The following is a 9,721-nucleotide window of genomic DNA, read 5'->3' on the forward strand; positions in this document are numbered from 1 at the left end:
TCCCTATCAGTTAACCTATAGAGAACCTGAGAATATTGTGATCACCGACACCTTCAAACAAATAATTAAGTCTCAAATAATGCCCTTCTTTTGCTCGTCTCGCCATCTTTGCCTTTCTGCTGGCAGTCCTGGCTACCCTGCTACCCATTTCAATAGCATGATACATTTATCCTATTGCTGGCCCTCATGTCAGATGACATCCTGCTGTAGCTTTATGATGTCAGGGCACCATTTGACAAATCCTCATAGGTGACAATTACACAGAACAAGGAGGCATCAGGAATTCCGCACTAGGTAACGCTCTGAAATTATGACTGCAGGCCAAGTAGGAGGAGTAATGGGAAAGGACTCTTTAACATTGAAGACATTGGGCTCCCCATTTGAAAGGGGGCTGGAGGTACAAGAACACAGAGTACCCTAAAGAGCAACCCTTCTTGAGTAGAAGAGTCCCACTTTCAGTGTGAAGGGAGGAAGGTTAAAATAGCTTCTCCCCATGTGAGAGTAAGTCAATTGCTCTGATATAGGACACCTCATTCCAGCCTCAAAGACATTAATTTACTCTGATGACATATTACTAGCACAAGTAATGAAAGTATGATTGTCAGCGTTGTAGACAGTAAATGTCTTTGAAAAGCTGTCATGATGCCCCTAGCGCCATCCATATCGCTTCAGTCTTGATGAATAATATTCATGCGGAAGATGCCACTAAAAGGAGCAGAGATCCGTCACATGCTATGCACTTTTTTTTTAAGGACCAGCAAAATGATAAATTGATAGTTCGACTCACCATGTAAATTGGTAAATTAAGCTGAGGGCTGCTGAACTTTTTTTTTCTCTCAGCAACTCTGAGAAATGTTCTTCTGCAACACTCCCTCTGCTGGTCATTCAATATATTCTACAAATGGAAAAGTCCACTGTTAGTCTATTAACAGAACTTGAATATTACCAAACTAATGCACCACAACAACAATCAGTTTTTGGTAAATGATTATCAATCAGTACTATGATGTCTGTAACATGGTAAAAATACATAGCTCAAAAAGAATTCAAATCTCAATTTTATTTTCAACCTAGCATACCTTTCCATCCTAAGTCTCCATTGCTACCACTCTTTATACAACTTTGGCATCTATATTAGAATGTAGATAAAAATATCTAATTGCTATCCAAGTGACAGCGTACCCTGCTCACTGCAATTCTTTTAGGTTAGAGTACACCAATGCCCATTAAGGGATCTGATAAGTTTATGGAGGAAGGTTTATGCTACAGTTAGTGGTAATGAGAAAAACTATGAACCACAGATTCGGACATCTTCATTCTTGCACATCCCTATCAGTTAACCTATAGAGAACGTGAGAATATTGTGATCACCGACACCTTCAAACAAATAATGAAGTCTCAAATAATGCCCTTCTTTTGCTCGTCTCGCCATCTTTGCCTTTCTGCTGGCAGTCCTGGCTACCCTGCTACCCATTTCAATAGCATGATACATTTATCCTATTGCTGGCCCTCATGTCAGATGACATCCTGCTGTAGCTTTATGATGTCAGGGCACCATTTGACCAATCCTCATGGGTGACAATTACACAGAACAAGGAGGCATCAGGAATTCCGCACTAGGTAACGCTCTGAAATTATGACTGCAGACCAAGTAGGAGGAGTAATGGGAAAGGACTCTAACATTGAAGACATTGGGCTCCCCATTTGAAAGGGGGCTGGAGGTACAAGAACACAGAGTACCCTAAAGAGCAACCCTTCTTGATTATAAGAGTCCCACTTTCAGTGTGAAGGGAGGAAGGTTAAAATAGCTTCTCCCCATGTGAGAGTAAGTCAATTGCTCTGATATAGGACACCTCATTCCAGCCTCAAAGACATTAATTTACTCTGATGACATATTACTAGCACAAGTAATGAAAGTATGATTGTCAGCGTTGTAGACAGTAAATGTCTTTGAAAAGCTGTCATGATGCCCCTAGCGCCATCCATATCGCTTCAGTCTTGATGAATAATATTCATGCGGAAGATGCCACTAAAAGGAGCAGAGATCCGTCACATGCTATGCACTTTTTTTTTTAAGGACCAGCAAAATGATAAATTGATAGTTTGACTCACCATGTAAATTGGTAAATGAAGCTGAGGGCTGCTGAACTTTTTTTTTCTCTCAGCAACTCTGAGAAATGTTCTTCTGCAACACTCCCTCTGCTGGTCATTCAATATATTCTACAAATGGAAAAGTCCACTGTTAGTCTATTACAAGAACTTGAATATTACCAAACTAATGCACCACAACAACAATCAGTTTTTGGTAAATGGTTATCAATCAGTACTATGATGTCTGTAACATGGTGAAAATACATAGCTCAAAAAGAATTCAAATCTCAATTTTATTTTCAACCTAGCATACCTTTCGATCCTAAGTCTCCGTTGCTACCACTCTTTATACAACTTTAGCATCTATATTAGAATGTAGATAAAAATATCTAATTGCTATACAAGTGACAGCGTACCCTGCTCACTGCAATTCTTTTAGGTTAGAGTACACCAATGCCCATTAAGGGATCTGATAGGTTTATGGAGGAAGGTTTATGCTACAGTTAGTGGTAATGAGAAAAACTATGAACCACAGATTCGGACATCTTCATTCTTGCACATCCCTATCAGTTAACCTATAGAGAACCTGAGAATATTGTGATCACCGACACCTTCAAACAAATAATTAAGTCTCAAATAATGCCCTTCTTTTGCTCGTCTCGCCATCTTTGCCTTTCTGCTGGCAGTCCTGGCTACCCTGCTACCCATTTCAATAGCATGATACATTTATCCTATTGCTGGCCCTCATGTCAGATGACATCCTGCTGTAGCTTTATGATGTCAGGGCACCATTTGACCAATCCTCATGGGTGACAATTACACAGAACAAGGAGGCATCAGGAATTCCGCACTAGGTAACGCTCTGAAATTATGACTGCAGGCCAAGTAGGAGGTGCAATGGGAAAGGACTCTTTAACATTGAAGACATTGGGCTCCCCATTTGAAAGGGGGCTGGCGGTACAAGAACACAGAGTACCCTAAAGAGCAACCCTTCTTGAGTAGAAGAGTCCCACTTTCAGTGTGAAGGGAGGAAGGTTAAAATAGCTTCTCCCCATGTGAGAGTAAGTCAATTGCTCTGATATAGGACACCTCATTCCAGCCTCAAAGACATTAATTTACTCTGATGACATATTACTAGCACAAGTAATGAAAGTATGATTGTCAGCGTTGTAGACAGTAAATGTCTTTGAAAAGCTGTCATGATGCCCCTAGCGCCATCCATATCGCTTCAGTCTTGATGAATAATATTCATGCGGAAGATGCCACTAAAAGGAGCAGAGATCCGTCACATGCTATGCACTTTTTTTAAGGACCAGCAAAATGATAAATTGATAGTTTGACTCACCATGTAAATTGGTAAATGAAGCTGAGGGCTGCTGAACTTTTTTTTTCTCTCAGCAACTCTGAGAAATGTTCTTCTGCAACACTCCCTCTGCTGGTCATTCAATATATTCTACAAATGGAAAAGTCCACTGTTAGTCTATTAACAGAACTTGAATATTACCAAACTAATGCACCACAACAACAATCAGTTTTTGGTAAATGATTATCAATCAGTACTATGATGTCTGTAACATGGTAAAAATACATAGCTCAAAAAGAATTCAAATCTCAATTTTATTTTCAACCTAGCATACCTTTCCATCCTAAGTCTCCATTGCTACCACTCTTTATACAACTTTGGCATCTATATTAGAATGTAGATAAAAATATCTAATTGCTTTCCAAGTGACAGCGTACCCTGCTCACTGCAATTCTTTTAGGTTAGAGTACACCAATGCCCATTAAGGGATCTGATAAGTTTATGGAGGAAGGTTTATGCTACAGTTAGTGGTAATGAGAAAAACTATGAACCACAGATTCGGACATCTTCATTCTTGCACATCCCTATCAGTTAACCTATAGAGAACGTGAGAATATTGTGATCACCGACACCTTCAAACAAATAATGAAGTCTCAAATAATGCCCTTCTTTTGCTCGTCTCGCCATCTTTGCCTTTCTGCTGGCAGTCCTGGCTACCCTGCTACCCATTTCAATAGCATGATACATTTATCCTATTGCTGGCCCTCATGTCAGATGACATCCTGCTGTAGCTTTATGATGTCAGGGCACCATTTGACCAATCCTCATGGGTGACAATTACACAGAACAAGGAGGCATCAGGAATTCCGCACTAGGTAACGCTCTGAAATTATGACTGCAGACCAAGTAGGAGGAGTAATGGGAAAGGACTCTTTAACATTGAAGACATTGGGCTCCCCATTTGAAAGGGGGCTGGAGGTACAAGAACACAGAGTACCCTAAAGAGCAACCCTTCTTGATTATAAGAGTCCCACTTTCAGTGTGAAGGGAGGAAGGTTAAAATAGCTTCTCCCCATGTGAGAGTAAGTCAATTGCTCTGATATAGGACACCTCATTCCAGCCTCAAAGACATTAATTTACTCTGATGACATATTACTAGCACAAGTAATGAAAGTATGATTGTCAGCGTTGTAGACAGTAAATGTCTTTGAAAAGCTGTCATGATGCCCCTAGCGCCATCCATATCGCTTCAGTCTTGATGAATAATATTCATGCGGAAGATGCCACTAAAAGGAGCAGAGATCCGTCACATGCTATGCACTTTTTTTTTTAAGGACCAGCAAAATGATAAATTGATAGTTTGACTCACCATGTAAATTGGTAAATGAAGCTGAGGGCTGCTGAACTTTTTTTTTCTCTCAGCAACTCTGAGAAATGTTCTTCTGCAACACTCCCTCTGCTGGTCATTCAATATATTCTACAAATGGAAAAGTCCACTGTTAGTCTATTAACAGAACTTGAATATTACCAAACTAATGCACCACAACAACAATCAGTTTTTGGTAAATGGTTATCAATCAGTACTATGATGTCTGTAACATGGTGAAAATACATAGCTCAAAAAGAATTCAAATCTCAATTTTATTTTCAACCTAGCATACCTTTCCATCCTAAGTCTCCGTTGCTACCACTCTTTATACAACTTTAGCATCTATATTAGAATGTAGATAAAAATATCTAATTGCTATCCAAGTGACAGCGTACCCTGCTCACTGCAATTCTTTTAGGTTAGAGTACACCAATGCCCATTAAGGGATCTGATAAGTTTATGGAGGAAGGTTTATGCTACAGTTAGTGGTAATGAGAAAAACTATGAACCACAGATTCGGACATCTTCATTCTTGCACATCCCTATCATTTAACCTATAGAGAACCTGAGAATATTGTGATCACCGACACCTTCAAACAAATAATTAAGTCTCAAATAATGCCCTTCTTTTGCTCGTCTCGCCATCTTTGCCTTTCTGCTGGCAGTCCTGGCTACCCTGCTACCCATTTCAATAGCATGATACATTTATCCTATTGCTGGCCCTCATGTCAGATGACATCCTGCTGTAGCTTTATGATGTCAGGGCACCATTTGACAAATCCTCATAGGTGACAATTACACAGAACAAGGAGGCATCAGGAATTCCGCACTAGGTAACGCTCTGAAATTATGACTGCAGGCCAAGTAGGAGGTGCAATGGGAAAGGACTCTTTAACATTGAAGACATTGGGCTTCCCATTTGAAAGGGGGCTGGAGGTACAAGAACACAGAGTACCCTAAAGAGCAACCCTTCTTGAGTAGAAGAGTCCCACTTTCAGTGTGAAGGGAGGAAGGTTAAAATAGCTTCTCCCCATGTGAGAGTAAGTCAATTGCTCTGATATAGGACACCTCATTCCAGCCTCAAAGACATTAATTTACTCTGATGACATATTACTAGCACAAGTAATGAAAGTATGATTGTCAGCGTTGTAGACAGTAAATGTCTTTGAAAAGCTGTCATGATGCCCCTAGCGCCATCCATATCGCTTCAGTCTTGATGAATAATATTCATGCGGAAGACGCCACTAAAGGGAGCAGAGATCCGTCACATGCTATGCACTTTTTTTAAGGACCAGCAAAATGATAAATTGATAGTTTGACTCACCATGTAAATTGGTAAATGAAGCTGAGGGCTGCTGAACTTTTTTTTTCTCTCAGCAACTCTGAGAAATGTTCTTCTGCAACACTCCCTCTGCTGGTCATTCAATATATTCTACAAATGGAAAAGTCCACTGTTAGTCTATTAACAGAACTTGAATATTACCAAACTAATGCACCACAACAACAATCAGTTTTTGGTAAATGGTTATCAATCAGTACTATGATGTCTGTAACATGGTGAAAATACATAGCTCAAAAAGAATTCAAATCTCAATTTTATTTTCAACCTAGCATACCTTTCCATCCTAAGTCTCCGTTGCTACCACTCTTTATACAACTTTAGCATCTATATTAGGGTACACAGTCAAAATATCGAGTTGTAAATATCGACCTACCATAATATCGAGTCTGAAATATCGAAGGTGCATAATATCGAAGGCAAGAATATCGTAGGACAGAATATCGACCCAAGGTAAGTAATATCGAAATACTTAATATCGATGTAAGTAATATCGAAGTAAGTAATATCGATAGCATATATTTCGATGTTACTAATTTCGATGACACTAATATCGATATTTGTATTATTGTATAGTTTTTTATTATGTATGTGTTATATGTTTAATTTAACTATTTAAAATATTTACTATTATATGTGTATAAATTTTATTTAATAATAAATAATTTTATAAGTAACTTTTATGTTTTTGTACCGGAGCGGGTTGTGGGTTTATAGGGGAATAGGGTGGGAAGTAATTTAATTATGGTAAATTGTTTATTAATTAGTAGGATTTATTAATAAATTATAATTAATTGGTAATTATGTGAAAATAATAGGAAAATAATTTTAATTAATTTATTAATTGATATATATGTTCTGTAGCGGGTTGTGGGTTTATAGGGGAATAGGGTGGGAAGTAATTTAATTATGGTAAGTTAATTAATAATTAGTAGGATTAATGAATTAATTATAATTAATTGCTAATTAATATTGATTAATTGCGAAAAAAATTAATTGATTAATTGATATATATTTTCTGTAGCGGGATGTGGGTTTATAGGGGAATGGGGTGGGGAGTATATTAATAATAATTAATTAATTAATATATGTTTTTATAAATTTATATTTAATTTATTGGAAAATGATTAATATTAATTAGTTAATTAATTATTATTTTGTACATATTTTACATTATTAATTAATTGGTAATTAAATAATATTAATAAGTTACATTAATTAGAGTTATTTATTGATATAATTTTTTATTACTGTTAATTAATTAATTGGGAAAAAATAATATTAATTATTACATTATAATAATTACAGCTTATGTGATAATATATTTACTTTATTTGTCATTGTTTATTATTAATTAATTGCTAATTAAATAATAATAATTAATTTGGGGTAAAGGAGTATTTTTAGTGTTTAGGGTCAGTTTTCAGTTTTTGGGTAAGGGGGTATTTTTTGGTTCAGGGTCAGTTTTCAGTTCTTGGGTAAAGGGGTATTTTTTGGTTTCAGGGTTAGTTTTCAGTTTATGGGTAAAGGGGTATTTTTAGGGTTCAGGGTCAGTTTTCAGTTTATGGGTAAAGGGGTATTTTTTTGGGTTCAGGGTCAGTTTTCAGTTTATGGTTGAGGGGGTCTTTTTTGGTTCAGTGTCAGTTTTCAGTTCGTGGGTAAAGGGGTATTTTTTGGGTTCAGGGTCAGTTTTCAGTTCTTGGGTAAAGGGGTATTTTTTGGGTTCAGGGTCAGTTTTCAGTTCTTGGGTAAAGGGGTATTTTTAGGGTTCAGGGTCAGTTTTCAGTTCTTGGGTAAATGGGTATTTTTAGGGTTCAGGGTCAGTTTTCAGTTTTTGGGTAAGGGGGTATTTTTGGGGTTCAGGGTCAGTTTTCAGTTCTTGGGTAAAGGGGTATTTTTTGGGTTCAGGGTCAGTTTTCAGTTTTTGGATAAAGGGGTATTTTTAGGGTTCAGGGTCAGTTTCAGTTCTTGGGTAAAGGGGTGTTTTTTGAGTTCAGGGTCAGTTTTCCCTACTGTTGTACTCTCTGGAGTAGGAATAGAAATTTTTACCCTTACGCTATGCAACGTTTTATTTAATTAATTGTTAATATATCAAATATTTATTTTATTTTTTATATTACTTACATTTTATTTATGTTATTTTTATGTTTGTAAATGTGTTAGTAAATTAGAATATATTTTATTAATTTATAAATTCGTAAAATAATTATTAATACTTATTGTTCAGTGTATATATATTACATATTTACTGTATATATTTAATTAATGTATTCTTAATATATGTATTATTTATTACTTTTAAATATTATTAGATACTTTTAAATATGTTTCTTTTATTTATTAGTCTTATAGACTTAATTTTACATTTATATATTAAAAAAAACGATATATTTAACATCGATATTTTTAACATCGATATTTTTTTTTCGATATTTTTGTACTTACCATGTTGTAGATAGGATGTCGATATTTTGGCCCTCGATATTGTTGACTCGATATTCTTGTAGGTCGATATTTTTGAAGTCGAAATTCTGTCAGTGATTCCTATATTAGAATGTAGATAAAAATATCTAATTGCTATCCAAGTGACAGCGTACCCTGCTCACTGCAATTCTTTTAGGTTAGAGTACACCAATGACCATTAAGGGATCTGATAAGTTTATGGAGGAAGGTTTATGCTACAGTTAGTGGTAATGAGAAAAACTATGAACCACAGATTCGGACATCTTCATTCTTGCACATCCCTATCAGTTAACCTATAGAGAACCTGAGAATATTGTGATCACCGACACCTTCAAACAAATAATTAAGTCTCAAATAATGCCCTTCTTTTGCTCGTCTCGCCATCTTTGCCTTTCTGCTGGCAGTCCTGGCTACCCTGCTACCCATTTCAATAGCATGATACATTTATCCTATTGCTGGCCCTCATGTCAGATGACATCCTGCTGTAGCTTTATGATGTCAGGGCACCATTTGACAAATCCTCATGGGTGACAATTACACAGAACAAGGAGGCATCAGGAATTCCGCACTAGGTAACGCTCTGAAATGATGACTGCAGGCCAAGTAGGAGGTGTAATGGGAAAGGACTCTTCGACATTGAAGAAATTGGGCTCCCCATTTGAAAGGGGGCTGGAGGTACAAGAACACAGAGTATCCTAAAGAGCAACCCTTCTTGAGTATAAGAGTCCCTCTTTCAGTGTGAAGGGAGGAAGGTTAAAATAGCTTCTCCCCATGTGAGAGAAAGTCAATTGCTCTAATATAGGACACCTCATTCCAGCCTCAAAGACATTAATTTAATCTGATGACCTATTACTAGCACAAGTAATGAAAGTATGATTGTCAGCCTTGTAGACAGTAAACGTCTTTGAAAAGCTATCATGATGCCCTTAGCGCCATCTATATGGCTTCAATCTTGATAAATAATTTTCATGCGGAAGACGCCACTAAAAGGAGCAGCGAGCCGTCACATGCTATGCACTTTTTTTAAGGACCAGCAAAATGATAAATTTAGAGTTTGACTCACCATGTAAATTGTTAAATGAAGCAGAGGGCTGCTGAAGTTTTTTTTTTCTCTCAGCAACTCTGAGAAATGTTCTTCTGCAACACTCCCTCTGCT

Source organism: Lissotriton vulgaris, chromosome 10, assembly GCF_964263255.1.
Source record: "Lissotriton vulgaris chromosome 10, aLisVul1.2, whole genome shotgun sequence".
In the NCBI taxonomy this organism is placed as follows: Eukaryota; Metazoa; Chordata; class Amphibia; order Caudata; family Salamandridae; genus Lissotriton; species Lissotriton vulgaris.